General features: G+C 46.4%; 9 non-coding genes and 1 pseudogene across 9 annotated transcripts; all 10 read left to right on the top strand.

The window, feature by feature from the left end:
- The first annotated feature begins 316 nt into the window (after window positions 1-316).
- On the top strand, window positions 317-507 carry LOC142283807 (U2 spliceosomal RNA). Its single transcript, XR_012745401.1, has one exon. It is a non-coding gene; the product is annotated as a U2 spliceosomal RNA (small nuclear RNA).
- Window positions 508-1,894: 1,387 nt separating this feature from the next.
- LOC142283806 (U2 spliceosomal RNA) lies at window positions 1,895-2,085 on the top strand. The gene has a single exon (XR_012745400.1). It is a non-coding gene; the product is annotated as a U2 spliceosomal RNA (small nuclear RNA).
- Window positions 2,086-3,472: 1,387 nt separating this feature from the next.
- Window positions 3,473-3,663, top strand: LOC142283805 (U2 spliceosomal RNA). The gene has a single exon (XR_012745399.1). It is a non-coding gene; the product is annotated as a U2 spliceosomal RNA (small nuclear RNA).
- Window positions 3,664-5,050: 1,387 nt separating this feature from the next.
- On the top strand, window positions 5,051-5,241 carry LOC142283804 (U2 spliceosomal RNA). The gene has a single exon (XR_012745398.1). It is a non-coding gene; the product is annotated as a U2 spliceosomal RNA (small nuclear RNA).
- Window positions 5,242-6,628: 1,387 nt separating this feature from the next.
- Window positions 6,629-6,819, top strand: LOC142283813 (U2 spliceosomal RNA). Its single transcript, XR_012745405.1, has one exon. It is a non-coding gene; the product is annotated as a U2 spliceosomal RNA (small nuclear RNA).
- Window positions 6,820-8,206: 1,387 nt separating this feature from the next.
- Window positions 8,207-8,397, top strand: LOC142283812 (U2 spliceosomal RNA). The gene has a single exon (XR_012745404.1). It is a non-coding gene; the product is annotated as a U2 spliceosomal RNA (small nuclear RNA).
- Window positions 8,398-9,784: 1,387 nt separating this feature from the next.
- LOC142283811 (U2 spliceosomal RNA) lies at window positions 9,785-9,975 on the top strand. The gene has a single exon (XR_012745403.1). It is a non-coding gene; the product is annotated as a U2 spliceosomal RNA (small nuclear RNA).
- Window positions 9,976-11,362: 1,387 nt separating this feature from the next.
- Window positions 11,363-11,553, top strand: LOC142283809 (U2 spliceosomal RNA). The gene has a single exon (XR_012745402.1). It is a non-coding gene; the product is annotated as a U2 spliceosomal RNA (small nuclear RNA).
- Window positions 11,554-12,940: 1,387 nt separating this feature from the next.
- On the top strand, window positions 12,941-13,131 carry LOC142283803 (U2 spliceosomal RNA). Its single transcript, XR_012745397.1, has one exon. It is a non-coding gene; the product is annotated as a U2 spliceosomal RNA (small nuclear RNA).
- Window positions 13,132-14,518: 1,387 nt separating this feature from the next.
- LOC142283808 (U2 spliceosomal RNA) lies at window positions 14,519-14,669 on the top strand (annotated as a pseudogene; the record flags this gene model as incomplete).

Here is a 14,669-nt window from a genome sequence, read left to right as displayed (position 1 = left end):
GGCAAAGGGTGGCAGTGACGGAAAGTCAGGCAACCTGTCCTGTCCGTCTTTTTGTATCGTGAATTGGAAAGACTGCAAGGGGGAGGGGAGTTGCTTGCGCCCTAAAGGAGGAGTTATTCAGATTCATTGCAGTGGGCGGCGGCTGCAAAACGCACCATTCTTCTTGTTTTGGCTCTGCAAAGCAGCCTTTTCAAGGGTTGGCTTGGGTGACAAAATGTCTTGTGTAGGCGTGGGTTTGTCTCCCTCTCGCTCTCTCTCCCTAAGATGTGTCCGGCATAGGCCAGGGTGCCACTCGAGGCCCAAACCAATTCTGGTTATCGCTTCTCGGCCTTTTGGCTAAGATCAAGTGTAGTATCTGTTCTTATCAGTTTAATATCTGATACGTCCCCTATCTGGGGACCATATATTAAATGGATTTTTAGAACAGGGAGATGGAAAAAGAGCTTGCTCTGTCCACTCCACGCATTGACCTGGTATTGCAGTACCTCCAGGAACGGTGCACCCCTTCTTAACCCAGTTTCCAAAAGCAGAACTCAATTCACCTGATTCATATTAGCCCGATTTAATGAATTGGAAGAAAGCATACGTCTTCATATGCACCTCAATTTGGCCCATTCACTTTTCACACTTCCTCCTTTTGTTTTTTATCTTTCACACTTTTGACTTTCTTTATTCATCCAAATAGCAAACTCATCACCACTCAACCTGACCAACTCGGCTATGTCCCCGTGCTGCAGTTCTCTGTCTTATCTAGATCATTTGCAATTGAATGGAATAGATCCCTTTTGGACAAAGTGGATTCACCTGCTGCTGCAGTGACCACAGGTGTGATAACATCTAGAATTGGCATCTGGTGCGATCTCTCCGCTTCCACTCCAAAGAAAGTTACCTGTTTATTCCTATCATGCATTGGTTTTTGGGGTTTTCTTTGAGTAATGATGATCTCTTTAGTAGTCTGTTGGCGCCCTCTCCTGGAGGAATAGTTTGCTTGCTCTTGGACATTCTAAAAGAGAGGTCATGATAGACATTGAGCTTCTGAGCTCAATTGGGGACAGTCATGGGTGATGAATGTCTGCAACCTACTGCGAAGCCTCATACCGCAATATAAGGAACGTCAAATACTAAGAAAGGGCGGCCTATGAAAGAATTACTACTTTCAATAAGTACACTTAAACGGCTAATTGGGAATAGAAAAACTGTAAAAAGCCCTCTGAGAAAGCCCCCCTCTAACCTTTGATAGTAAGCTTTTCTGTAGTCTGCCTGTTGATGTATTTTCCGTTTGAACTGTGCACAACATGAAGAGACGGAACACTGGCGGCTTGTCACAATGCCCCCCGATGACATCACAATAGCGCTGCTGCCTAGAAAACAAGCTGCGCAGAAGAAGTTGTTCTTTGGGTGGGAGGGTGGGCTAGTGGAAGGAGGGGGCAATCTCTTTTTTTCCCGGGTGGTAGGGGGATGACAGGAGAAGGGAAGCGGGTGGTGAGAAAGGTACAGAGGGCAGGGTTTGGGGGCTGGGAAGGAAAGGGAAAAGATTAGGGTTTGGGGATGATGAAAGGGCTTTCTACGGGTAAGGATGGCAAAGGGTGGCAGTGACGGAAAGTCAGGCAACCTGTCCTGTCCGTCTTTTTGTATCGTGAATTGGAAAGACTGCAAGGGGGAGGGGAGTTGCTTGCGCCCTAAAGGAGGAGTTATTCAGATTCATTGCAGTGGGCGGCGGCTGCAAAACGCACCATTCTTCTTGTTTTGGCTCTGCAAAGCAGCCTTTTCAAGGGTTGGCTTGGGTGACAAAATGTCTTGTGTAGGCGTGGGTTTGTCTCCCTCTCGCTCTCTCTCCCTAAGATGTGTCCGGCATAGGCCAGGGTGCCACTCGAGGCCCAAACCAATTCTGGTTATCGCTTCTCGGCCTTTTGGCTAAGATCAAGTGTAGTATCTGTTCTTATCAGTTTAATATCTGATACGTCCCCTATCTGGGGACCATATATTAAATGGATTTTTAGAACAGGGAGATGGAAAAAGAGCTTGCTCTGTCCACTCCACGCATTGACCTGGTATTGCAGTACCTCCAGGAACGGTGCACCCCTTCTTAACCCAGTTTCCAAAAGCAGAACTCAATTCACCTGATTCATATTAGCCCGATTTAATGAATTGGAAGAAAGCATACGTCTTCATATGCACCTCAATTTGGCCCATTCACTTTTCACACTTCCTCCTTTTGTTTTTTATCTTTCACACTTTTGACTTTCTTTATTCATCCAAATAGCAAACTCATCACCACTCAACCTGACCAACTCGGCTATGTCCCCGTGCTGCAGTTCTCTGTCTTATCTAGATCATTTGCAATTGAATGGAATAGATCCCTTTTGGACAAAGTGGATTCACCTGCTGCTGCAGTGACCACAGGTGTGATAACATCTAGAATTGGCATCTGGTGCGATCTCTCCGCTTCCACTCCAAAGAAAGTTACCTGTTTATTCCTATCATGCATTGGTTTTTGGGGTTTTCTTTGAGTAATGATGATCTCTTTAGTAGTCTGTTGGCGCCCTCTCCTGGAGGAATAGTTTGCTTGCTCTTGGACATTCTAAAAGAGAGGTCATGATAGACATTGAGCTTCTGAGCTCAATTGGGGACAGTCATGGGTGATGAATGTTTGCAACCTACTGCGAAGCCTCATACCGCAATATAAGGAACGTCAAATACTAAGAAAGGGCGGCCTATGAAAGAATTACTACTTTCAATAAGTACACTTAAACGGCTAATTGGGAATAGAAAAACTGTAAAAAGCCCTCTGAGAAAGCCCCCCTCTAACCTTTGATAGTAAGCTTTTCTGTAGTCTGCCTGTTGATGTATTTTCCGTTTGAACTGTGCACAACATGAAGAGACGGAACACTGGCGGCTTGTCACAATGCCCCCCGATGACATCACAATAGCGCTGCTGCCTAGAAAACAAGCTGCGCAGAAGAAGTTGTTCTTTGGGTGGGAGGGTGGGCTAGTGGAAGGAGGGGGCAATCTCTTTTTTTCCCGGGTGGTAGGGGGATGACAGGAGAAGGGAAGCGGGTGGTGAGAAAGGTACAGAGGGCAGGGTTTGGGGGCTGGGAAGGAAAGGGAAAAGATTAGGGTTTGGGGATGATGAAAGGGCTTTCTACGGGTAAGGATGGCAAAGGGTGGCAGTGACGGAAAGTCAGGCAACCTGTCCTGTCCGTCTTTTTGTATCGTGAATTGGAAAGACTGCAAGGGGGAGGGGAGTTGCTTGCGCCCTAAAGGAGGAGTTATTCAGATTCATTGCAGTGGGCGGCGGCTGCAAAACGCACCATTCTTCTTGTTTTGGCTCTGCAAAGCAGCCTTTTCAAGGGTTGGCTTGGGTGACAAAATGTCTTGTGTAGGCGTGGGTTTGTCTCCCTCTCGCTCTCTCTCCCTAAGATGTGTCCGGCATAGGCCAGGGTGCCACTCGAGGCCCAAACCAATTCTGGTTATCGCTTCTCGGCCTTTTGGCTAAGATCAAGTGTAGTATCTGTTCTTATCAGTTTAATATCTGATACGTCCCCTATCTGGGGACCATATATTAAATGGATTTTTAGAACAGGGAGATGGAAAAAGAGCTTGCTCTGTCCACTCCACGCATTGACCTGGTATTGCAGTACCTCCAGGAACGGTGCACCCCTTCTTAACCCAGTTTCCAAAAGCAGAACTCAATTCACCTGATTCATATTAGCCCGATTTAATGAATTGGAAGAAAGCATACGTCTTCATATGCACCTCAATTTGGCCCATTCACTTTTCACACTTCCTCCTTTTGTTTTTTATCTTTCACACTTTTGACTTTCTTTATTCATCCAAATAGCAAACTCATCACCACTCAACCTGACCAACTCGGCTATGTCCCCGTGCTGCAGTTCTCTGTCTTATCTAGATCATTTGCAATTGAATGGAATAGATCCCTTTTGGACAAAGTGGATTCACCTGCTGCTGCAGTGACCACAGGTGTGATAACATCTAGAATTGGCATCTGGTGCGATCTCTCCGCTTCCACTCCAAAGAAAGTTACCTGTTTATTCCTATCATGCATTGGTTTTTGGGGTTTTCTTTGAGTAATGATGATCTCTTTAGTAGTCTGTTGGCGCCCTCTCCTGGAGGAATAGTTTGCTTGCTCTTGGACATTCTAAAAGAGAGGTCATGATAGACATTGAGCTTCTGAGCTCAATTGGGGACAGTCATGGGTGATGAATGTCTGCAACCTACTGCGAAGCCTCATACCGCAATATAAGGAACGTCAAATACTAAGAAAGGGCGGCCTATGAAAGAATTACTACTTTCAATAAGTACACTTAAACGGCTAATTGGGAATAGAAAAACTGTAAAAAGCCCTCTGAGAAAGCCCCCCTCTAACCTTTGATAGTAAGCTTTTCTGTAGTCTGCCTGTTGATGTATTTTCCGTTTGAACTGTGCACAACATGAAGAGACGGAACACTGGCGGCTTGTCACAATGCCCCCCGATGACATCACAATAGCGCTGCTGCCTAGAAAACAAGCTGCGCAGAAGAAGTTGTTCTTTGGGTGGGAGGGTGGGCTAGTGGAAGGAGGGGGCAATCTCTTTTTTTCCCGGGTGGTAGGGGGATGACAGGAGAAGGGAAGCGGGTGGTGAGAAAGGTACAGAGGGCAGGGTTTGGGGGCTGGGAAGGAAAGGGAAAAGATTAGGGTTTGGGGATGATGAAAGGGCTTTCTACGGGTAAGGATGGCAAAGGGTGGCAGTGACGGAAAGTCAGGCAACCTGTCCTGTCCGTCTTTTTGTATCGTGAATTGGAAAGACTGCAAGGGGGAGGGGAGTTGCTTGCGCCCTAAAGGAGGAGTTATTCAGATTCATTGCAGTGGGCGGCGGCTGCAAAACGCACCATTCTTCTTGTTTTGGCTCTGCAAAGCAGCCTTTTCAAGGGTTGGCTTGGGTGACAAAATGTCTTGTGTAGGCGTGGGTTTGTCTCCCTCTCGCTCTCTCTCCCTAAGATGTGTCCGGCATAGGCCAGGGTGCCACTCGAGGCCCAAACCAATTCTGGTTATCGCTTCTCGGCCTTTTGGCTAAGATCAAGTGTAGTATCTGTTCTTATCAGTTTAATATCTGATACGTCCCCTATCTGGGGACCATATATTAAATGGATTTTTAGAACAGGGAGATGGAAAAAGAGCTTGCTCTGTCCACTCCACGCATTGACCTGGTATTGCAGTACCTCCAGGAACGGTGCACCCCTTCTTAACCCAGTTTCCAAAAGCAGAACTCAATTCACCTGATTCATATTAGCCCGATTTAATGAATTGGAAGAAAGCATACGTCTTCATATGCACCTCAATTTGGCCCATTCACTTTTCACACTTCCTCCTTTTGTTTTTTATCTTTCACACTTTTGACTTTCTTTATTCATCCAAATAGCAAACTCATCACCACTCAACCTGACCAACTCGGCTATGTCCCCGTGCTGCAGTTCTCTGTCTTATCTAGATCATTTGCAATTGAATGGAATAGATCCCTTTTGGACAAAGTGGATTCACCTGCTGCTGCAGTGACCACAGGTGTGATAACATCTAGAATTGGCATCTGGTGCGATCTCTCCGCTTCCACTCCAAAGAAAGTTACCTGTTTATTCCTATCATGCATTGGTTTTTGGGGTTTTCTTTGAGTAATGATGATCTCTTTAGTAGTCTGTTGGCGCCCTCTCCTGGAGGAATAGTTTGCTTGCTCTTGGACATTCTAAAAGAGAGGTCATGATAGACATTGAGCTTCTGAGCTCAATTGGGGACAGTCATGGGTGATGAATGTTTGCAACCTACTGCGAAGCCTCATACCGCAATATAAGGAACGTCAAATACTAAGAAAGGGCGGCCTATGAAAGAATTACTACTTTCAATAAGTACACTTAAACGGCTAATTGGGAATAGAAAAACTGTAAAAAGCCCTCTGAGAAAGCCCCCCTCTAACCTTTGATAGTAAGCTTTTCTGTAGTCTGCCTGTTGATGTATTTTCCGTTTGAACTGTGCACAACATGAAGAGACGGAACACTGGCGGCTTGTCACAATGCCCCCCGATGACATCACAATAGCGCTGCTGCCTAGAAAACAAGCTGCGCAGAAGAAGTTGTTCTTTGGGTGGGAGGGTGGGCTAGTGGAAGGAGGGGGCAATCTCTTTTTTTCCCGGGTGGTAGGGGGATGACAGGAGAAGGGAAGCGGGTGGTGAGAAAGGTACAGAGGGCAGGGTTTGGGGGCTGGGAAGGAAAGGGAAAAGATTAGGGTTTGGGGATGATGAAAGGGCTTTCTACGGGTAAGGATGGCAAAGGGTGGCAGTGACGGAAAGTCAGGCAACCTGTCCTGTCCGTCTTTTTGTATCGTGAATTGGAAAGACTGCAAGGGGGAGGGGAGTTGCTTGCGCCCTAAAGGAGGAGTTATTCAGATTCATTGCAGTGGGCGGCGGCTGCAAAACGCACCATTCTTCTTGTTTTGGCTCTGCAAAGCAGCCTTTTCAAGGGTTGGCTTGGGTGACAAAATGTCTTGTGTAGGCGTGGGTTTGTCTCCCTCTCGCTCTCTCTCCCTAAGATGTGTCCGGCATAGGCCAGGGTGCCACTCGAGGCCCAAACCAATTCTGGTTATCGCTTCTCGGCCTTTTGGCTAAGATCAAGTGTAGTATCTGTTCTTATCAGTTTAATATCTGATACGTCCCCTATCTGGGGACCATATATTAAATGGATTTTTAGAACAGGGAGATGGAAAAAGAGCTTGCTCTGTCCACTCCACGCATTGACCTGGTATTGCAGTACCTCCAGGAACGGTGCACCCCTTCTTAACCCAGTTTCCAAAAGCAGAACTCAATTCACCTGATTCATATTAGCCCGATTTAATGAATTGGAAGAAAGCATACGTCTTCATATGCACCTCAATTTGGCCCATTCACTTTTCACACTTCCTCCTTTTGTTTTTTATCTTTCACACTTTTGACTTTCTTTATTCATCCAAATAGCAAACTCATCACCACTCAACCTGACCAACTCGGCTATGTCCCCGTGCTGCAGTTCTCTGTCTTATCTAGATCATTTGCAATTGAATGGAATAGATCCCTTTTGGACAAAGTGGATTCACCTGCTGCTGCAGTGACCACAGGTGTGATAACATCTAGAATTGGCATCTGGTGCGATCTCTCCGCTTCCACTCCAAAGAAAGTTACCTGTTTATTCCTATCATGCATTGGTTTTTGGGGTTTTCTTTGAGTAATGATGATCTCTTTAGTAGTCTGTTGGCGCCCTCTCCTGGAGGAATAGTTTGCTTGCTCTTGGACATTCTAAAAGAGAGGTCATGATAGACATTGAGCTTCTGAGCTCAATTGGGGACAGTCATGGGTGATGAATGTTTGCAACCTACTGCGAAGCCTCATACCGCAATATAAGGAACGTCAAATACTAAGAAAGGGCGGCCTATGAAAGAATTACTACTTTCAATAAGTACACTTAAACGGCTAATTGGGAATAGAAAAACTGTAAAAAGCCCTCTGAGAAAGCCCCCCTCTAACCTTTGATAGTAAGCTTTTCTGTAGTCTGCCTGTTGATGTATTTTCCGTTTGAACTGTGCACAACATGAAGAGACGGAACACTGGCGGCTTGTCACAATGCCCCCCGATGACATCACAATAGCGCTGCTGCCTAGAAAACAAGCTGCGCAGAAGAAGTTGTTCTTTGGGTGGGAGGGTGGGCTAGTGGAAGGAGGGGGCAATCTCTTTTTTTCCCGGGTGGTAGGGGGATGACAGGAGAAGGGAAGCGGGTGGTGAGAAAGGTACAGAGGGCAGGGTTTGGGGGCTGGGAAGGAAAGGGAAAAGATTAGGGTTTGGGGATGATGAAAGGGCTTTCTACGGGTAAGGATGGCAAAGGGTGGCAGTGACGGAAAGTCAGGCAACCTGTCCTGTCCGTCTTTTTGTATCGTGAATTGGAAAGACTGCAAGGGGGAGGGGAGTTGCTTGCGCCCTAAAGGAGGAGTTATTCAGATTCATTGCAGTGGGCGGCGGCTGCAAAACGCACCATTCTTCTTGTTTTGGCTCTGCAAAGCAGCCTTTTCAAGGGTTGGCTTGGGTGACAAAATGTCTTGTGTAGGCGTGGGTTTGTCTCCCTCTCGCTCTCTCTCCCTAAGATGTGTCCGGCATAGGCCAGGGTGCCACTCGAGGCCCAAACCAATTCTGGTTATCGCTTCTCGGCCTTTTGGCTAAGATCAAGTGTAGTATCTGTTCTTATCAGTTTAATATCTGATACGTCCCCTATCTGGGGACCATATATTAAATGGATTTTTAGAACAGGGAGATGGAAAAAGAGCTTGCTCTGTCCACTCCACGCATTGACCTGGTATTGCAGTACCTCCAGGAACGGTGCACCCCTTCTTAACCCAGTTTCCAAAAGCAGAACTCAATTCACCTGATTCATATTAGCCCGATTTAATGAATTGGAAGAAAGCATACGTCTTCATATGCACCTCAATTTGGCCCATTCACTTTTCACACTTCCTCCTTTTGTTTTTTATCTTTCACACTTTTGACTTTCTTTATTCATCCAAATAGCAAACTCATCACCACTCAACCTGACCAACTCGGCTATGTCCCCGTGCTGCAGTTCTCTGTCTTATCTAGATCATTTGCAATTGAATGGAATAGATCCCTTTTGGACAAAGTGGATTCACCTGCTGCTGCAGTGACCACAGGTGTGATAACATCTAGAATTGGCATCTGGTGCGATCTCTCCGCTTCCACTCCAAAGAAAGTTACCTGTTTATTCCTATCATGCATTGGTTTTTGGGGTTTTCTTTGAGTAATGATGATCTCTTTAGTAGTCTGTTGGCGCCCTCTCCTGGAGGAATAGTTTGCTTGCTCTTGGACATTCTAAAAGAGAGGTCATGATAGACATTGAGCTTCTGAGCTCAATTGGGGACAGTCATGGGTGATGAATGTTTGCAACCTACTGCGAAGCCTCATACCGCAATATAAGGAACGTCAAATACTAAGAAAGGGCGGCCTATGAAAGAATTACTACTTTCAATAAGTACACTTAAACGGCTAATTGGGAATAGAAAAACTGTAAAAAGCCCTCTGAGAAAGCCCCCCTCTAACCTTTGATAGTAAGCTTTTCTGTAGTCTGCCTGTTGATGTATTTTCCGTTTGAACTGTGCACAACATGAAGAGACGGAACACTGGCGGCTTGTCACAATGCCCCCCGATGACATCACAATAGCGCTGCTGCCTAGAAAACAAGCTGCGCAGAAGAAGTTGTTCTTTGGGTGGGAGGGTGGGCTAGTGGAAGGAGGGGGCAATCTCTTTTTTTCCCGGGTGGTAGGGGGATGACAGGAGAAGGGAAGCGGGTGGTGAGAAAGGTACAGAGGGCAGGGTTTGGGGGCTGGGAAGGAAAGGGAAAAGATTAGGGTTTGGGGATGATGAAAGGGCTTTCTACGGGTAAGGATGGCAAAGGGTGGCAGTGACGGAAAGTCAGGCAACCTGTCCTGTCCGTCTTTTTGTATCGTGAATTGGAAAGACTGCAAGGGGGAGGGGAGTTGCTTGCGCCCTAAAGGAGGAGTTATTCAGATTCATTGCAGTGGGCGGCGGCTGCAAAACGCACCATTCTTCTTGTTTTGGCTCTGCAAAGCAGCCTTTTCAAGGGTTGGCTTGGGTGACAAAATGTCTTGTGTAGGCGTGGGTTTGTCTCCCTCTCGCTCTCTCTCCCTAAGATGTGTCCGGCATAGGCCAGGGTGCCACTCGAGGCCCAAACCAATTCTGGTTATCGCTTCTCGGCCTTTTGGCTAAGATCAAGTGTAGTATCTGTTCTTATCAGTTTAATATCTGATACGTCCCCTATCTGGGGACCATATATTAAATGGATTTTTAGAACAGGGAGATGGAAAAAGAGCTTGCTCTGTCCACTCCACGCATTGACCTGGTATTGCAGTACCTCCAGGAACGGTGCACCCCTTCTTAACCCAGTTTCCAAAAGCAGAACTCAATTCACCTGATTCATATTAGCCCGATTTAATGAATTGGAAGAAAGCATACGTCTTCATATGCACCTCAATTTGGCCCATTCACTTTTCACACTTCCTCCTTTTGTTTTTTATCTTTCACACTTTTGACTTTCTTTATTCATCCAAATAGCAAACTCATCACCACTCAACCTGACCAACTCGGCTATGTCCCCGTGCTGCAGTTCTCTGTCTTATCTAGATCATTTGCAATTGAATGGAATAGATCCCTTTTGGACAAAGTGGATTCACCTGCTGCTGCAGTGACCACAGGTGTGATAACATCTAGAATTGGCATCTGGTGCGATCTCTCCGCTTCCACTCCAAAGAAAGTTACCTGTTTATTCCTATCATGCATTGGTTTTTGGGGTTTTCTTTGAGTAATGATGATCTCTTTAGTAGTCTGTTGGCGCCCTCTCCTGGAGGAATAGTTTGCTTGCTCTTGGACATTCTAAAAGAGAGGTCATGATAGACATTGAGCTTCTGAGCTCAATTGGGGACAGTCATGGGTGATGAATGTTTGCAACCTACTGCGAAGCCTCATACCGCAATATAAGGAACGTCAAATACTAAGAAAGGGCGGCCTATGAAAGAATTACTACTTTCAATAAGTACACTTAAACGGCTAATTGGGAATAGAAAAACTGTAAAAAGCCCTCTGAGAAAGCCCCCCTCTAACCTTTGATAGTAAGCTTTTCTGTAGTCTGCCTGTTGATGTATTTTCCGTTTGAACTGTGCACAACATGAAGAGACGGAACACTGGCGGCTTGTCACAATGCCCCCCGATGACATCACAATAGCGCTGCTGCCTAGAAAACAAGCTGCGCAGAAGAAGTTGTTCTTTGGGTGGGAGGGTGGGCTAGTGGAAGGAGGGGGCAATCTCTTTTTTTCCCGGGTGGTAGGGGGATGACAGGAGAAGGGAAGCGGGTGGTGAGAAAGGTACAGAGGGCAGGGTTTGGGGGCTGGGAAGGAAAGGGAAAAGATTAGGGTTTGGGGATGATGAAAGGGCTTTCTACGGGTAAGGATGGCAAAGGGTGGCAGTGACGGAAAGTCAGGCAACCTGTCCTGTCCGTCTTTTTGTATCGTGAATTGGAAAGACTGCAAGGGGGAGGGGAGTTGCTTGCGCCCTAAAGGAGGAGTTATTCAGATTCATTGCAGTGGGCGGCGGCTGCAAAACGCACCATTCTTCTTGTTTTGGCTCTGCAAAGCAGCCTTTTCAAGGGTTGGCTTGGGTGACAAAATGTCTTGTGTAGGCGTGGGTTTGTCTCCCTCTCGCTCTCTCTCCCTAAGATGTGTCCGGCATAGGCCAGGGTGCCACTCGAGGCCCAAACCAATTCTGGTTATCGCTTCTCGGCCTTTTGGCTAAGATCAAGTGTAGTATCTGTTCTTATCAGTTTAATATCTGATACGTCCCCTATCTGGGGACCATATATTAAATGGATTTTTAGAACAGGGAGATGGAAAAAGAGCTTGCTCTGTCCACTCCACGCATTGACCTGGTATTGCAGTACCTCCAGGAACGGTGCACCCCTTCTTAACCCAGTTTCCAAAAGCAGAACTCAATTCACCTGATTCATATTAGCCCGATTTAATGAATTGGAAGAAAGCATACGTCTTCATATGCACCTCAATTTGGCCCATTCACTTTTCACACTTCCTCCTTTTGTTTTTTATCTTTCACACTTTTGACTTTCTTTATTCATCCAAATAGCAAACTCATCACCACTCAACCTGACCAACTCGGCTATGTCCCCGTGCTGCAGTTCTCTGTCTTATCTAGATCATTTGCAATTGAATGGAATAGATCCCTTTTGGACAAAGTGGATTCACCTGCTGCTGCAGTGACCACAGGTGTGATAACATCTAGAATTGGCATCTGGTGCGATCTCTCCGCTTCCACTCCAAAGAAAGTTACCTGTTTATTCCTATCATGCATTGGTTTTTGGGGTTTTCTTTGAGTAATGATGATCTCTTTAGTAGTCTGTTGGCGCCCTCTCCTGGAGGAATAGTTTGCTTGCTCTTGGACATTCTAAAAGAGAGGTCATGATAGACATTGAGCTTCTGAGCTCAATTGGGGACAGTCATGGGTGATGAATGTTTGCAACCTACTGCGAAGCCTCATACCGCAATATAAGGAACGTCAAATACTAAGAAAGGGCGGCCTATGAAAGAATTACTACTTTCAATAAGTACACTTAAACGGCTAATTGGGAATAGAAAAACTGTAAAAAGCCCTCTGAGAAAGCCCCCCTCTAACCTTTGATAGTAAGCTTTTCTGTAGTCTGCCTGTTGATGTATTTTCCGTTTGAACTGTGCACAACATGAAGAGACGGAACACTGGCGGCTTGTCACAATGCCCCCCGATGACATCACAATAGCGCTGCTGCCTAGAAAACAAGCTGCGCAGAAGAAGTTGTTCTTTGGGTGGGAGGGTGGGCTAGTGGAAGGAGGGGGCAATCTCTTTTTTTCCCGGGTGGTAGGGGGATGACAGGAGAAGGGAAGCGGGTGGTGAGAAAGGTACAGAGGGCAGGGTTTGGGGGCTGGGAAGGAAAGGGAAAAGATTAGGGTTTGGGGATGATGAAAGGGCTTTCTACGGGTAAGGATGGCAAAGGGTGGCAGTGACGGAAAGTCAGGCAACCTGTCCTGTCCGTCTTTTTGTATCGTGAATTGGAAAGACTGCAAGGGGGAGGGGAGTTGCTTGCGCCCTAAAGGAGGAGTTATTCAGATTCATTGCAGTGGGCGGCGGCTGCAAAACGCACCATTCTTCTTGTTTTGGCTCTGCAAAGCAGCCTTTTCAAGGGTTGGCTTGGGTGACAAAATGTCTTGTGTAGGCGTGGGTTTGTCTCCCTCTCGCTCTCTCTCCCTAAGATGTGTCCGGCATAGGCCAGGGTGCCACTCGAGGCCCAAACCAATTCTGGTTATCGCTTCTCGGCCTTTTGGCTAAGATCAAGTGTAGTATCTGTTCTTATCAGTTTAATATCTGATACGTCCCCTATCTGGGGACCATATATTAAATGGATTTTTAGAACAGGGAGATGGAAAAAGAGCTTGCTCTGTCCACTCCACGCATTGACCTGGTATTGCAGTACCTCCAGGAACGGTGCACCCCTTCTTAACCCAGTTTCCAAAAGCAGAACTCAATTCACCTGATTCATATTAGCCCGATTTAATGAATTGGAAGAAAGCATACGTCTTCATATGCACCTCAATTTGGCCCATTCACTTTTCACACTTCCTCCTTTTGTTTTTTATCTTTCACACTTTTGACTTTCTTTATTCATCCAAATAGCAAACTCATCACCACTCAACCTGACCAACTCGGCTATGTCCCCGTGCTGCAGTTCTCTGTCTTATCTAGATCATTTGCAATTGAATGGAATAGATCCCTTTTGGACAAAGTGGATTCACCTGCTGCTGCAGTGACCACAGGTGTGATAACATCTAGAATTGGCATCTGGTGCGATCTCTCCGCTTCCACTCCAAAGAAAGTTACCTGTTTATTCCTATCATGCATTGGTTTTTGGGGTTTTCTTTGAGTAATGATGATCTCTTTAGTAGTCTGTTGGCGCCCTCTCCTGGAGGAATAGTTTGCTTGCTCTTGGACATTCTAAAAGAGAGGTCATGATAGACATTGAGCTTCTGAGCTCAATTGGGGACAGTCATGGGTGATGAATGTTTGCAACCTACTGCGAAGCCTCATACCGCAATATAAGGAACGTCAAATACTAAGAAAGGGCGGCCTATGAAAGAATTACTACTTTCAATAAGTACACTTAAACGGCTAATTGGGAATAGAAAAACTGTAAAAAGCCCTCTGAGAAAGCCCCCCTCTAACCTTTGATAGTAAGCTTTTCTGTAGTCTGCCTGTTGATGTATTTTCCGTTTGAACTGTGCACAACATGAAGAGACGGAACACTGGCGGCTTGTCACAATGCCCCCCGATGACATCACAATAGCGCTGCTGCCTAGAAAACAAGCTGCGCAGAAGAAGTTGTTCTTTGGGTGGGAGGGTGGGCTAGTGGAAGGAGGGGGCAATCTCTTTTTTTCCCGGGTGGTAGGGGGATGACAGGAGAAGGGAAGCGGGTGGTGAGAAAGGTACAGAGGGCAGGGTTTGGGGGCTGGGAAGGAAAGGGAAAAGATTAGGGTTTGGGGATGATGAAAGGGCTTTCTACGGGTAAGGATGGCAAAGGGTGGCAGTGACGGAAAGTCAGGCAACCTGTCCTGTCCGTCTTTTTGTATCGTGAATTGGAAAGACTGCAAGGGGGAGGGGAGTTGCTTGCGCCCTAAAGGAGGAGTTATTCAGATTCATTGCAGTGGGCGGCGGCTGCAAAACGCACCATTCTTCTTGTTTTGGCTCTGCAAAGCAGCCTTTTCAAGGGTTGGCTTGGGTGACAAAATGTCTTGTGTAGGCGTGGGTTTGTCTCCCTCTCGCTCTCTCTCCCTAAGATGTGTCCGGCATAGGCCAGGGTGCCACTCGAGGCCCAAACCAATTCTGGTTATCGCTTCTCGGCCTTTTGGCTAAGATCAAGTGTAGTATCTGTTCTTATCAGTTTAATATCTGATACGTCCCCTATCTGGGGACCATATATTAAATGGATTTTTAGAACAGGGAGATGGAAAAAGAGCTTGCTCTGTCCACTCCACGCATT

Source organism: Anomaloglossus baeobatrachus, unplaced genomic scaffold, assembly GCF_048569485.1.
Source record: "Anomaloglossus baeobatrachus isolate aAnoBae1 unplaced genomic scaffold, aAnoBae1.hap1 Scaffold_5483, whole genome shotgun sequence".
In the NCBI taxonomy this organism is placed as follows: domain Eukaryota; kingdom Metazoa; phylum Chordata; class Amphibia; order Anura; family Aromobatidae; genus Anomaloglossus; species Anomaloglossus baeobatrachus.
This window is presented reverse-complemented; position numbering and strand designations above follow the sequence as displayed.